We start from the raw sequence: 1,002 nt of genomic DNA, 5'->3' as shown, positions 1-1,002 counted from the left end.
GCAACGCGCGGCGGGGACACTTCGGGGACCTTCTGCCCTCGGAATCGCACGGCTTCAGGAACCGCGGGAATGAACACGCTGAGTGGACTCCATCTCTCAGGTTGTCCGAGGCTCGGAGGGGGAGACGCTATTCTGAGAGACACAGGTGGCTCCGGCTAGCTCCGTAAGCATGCTTGCTTTCTGTCGGAGTAAGCTCTCCTCGTGTCTCTGTGGTGCAATCTGTTACGGAGTTCGGCTGTTAACCGAAAAGTTCCTGGCTCGAGCCCACCCAGGGAGGCATCTCACTCTTAGAGTGTAAATGATATACGATTGTTTCTAATCTCTGCATCCTCTCCTGAGCTCCAGTACTACATTACTCTGTGTGTTGGATACACACGCGCGCGCACACACACACACACACACACAGGAGGACCTATGTCCGGGATCTCGGGGGAAAGCAGGTCACCGGGAATCCTGGAATTCACGAAACAGTAGGCTCATCATCTACCCTGTAAACTCATTTTACTAATGAAGTTTCTTCCACTGTTTGTAGTAGTCTCTATTTAACCTTTCCCATATGCTTTTCCAATTAATTTGGTTCTATTCTTTTCCTCCATTTTCCATCCACTGGATCATAGAAGAAGCCAGAGAATTCCAGAAAGACATCTGATTCTGATTCATGAACTACTCTAAAGCCTTTGACTGTGTGGATCACAACAAACTGTGGAAAATTCTTCAAGAGATGGGAAAAACAGACCACCTTTACCTGCTTCCTGAAAAACCTGTATGCAGGTCAAGGAGAGATGAAACCAGTCAGTCCTAAAGGAAATGAACCCTGAATATTCCTTGGGAGGACTGATGGTGAAGCTGAAGCGCCAAGTCTCACTCCCTGCGGCGGGCCTCCAGTTTCGTTTAAAATAAAAATCTAAAAGTTTGTAGAGAAGTGCTGCTGTTTCCTCCCGGTTTCGAACCGGGGACCTTTCGCGTGTTAGGCGAGCGTGATAACCACTACACTACGGAAAC

The 1,002-nt window shown here is 48.7% G+C and overlaps 1 non-coding gene across 1 annotated transcript; it reads right to left on the bottom strand.

Moving 5' to 3' along the window:
* Positions 1–929: 929 nt before the first annotated feature.
* On the bottom strand, positions 930–1,002 carry TRNAV-AAC (transfer RNA valine (anticodon AAC)). The gene has a single exon. It is a non-coding gene; the product is annotated as a tRNA-Val (tRNA).

The sequence above is a fragment of the Bos javanicus genome, chromosome 3 (genome assembly GCF_032452875.1).
Source record: "Bos javanicus breed banteng chromosome 3, ARS-OSU_banteng_1.0, whole genome shotgun sequence".
Lineage (NCBI taxonomy): Eukaryota > Metazoa > Chordata > Mammalia > Artiodactyla > Bovidae > Bos > Bos javanicus.
This window is presented reverse-complemented; position numbering and strand designations above follow the sequence as displayed.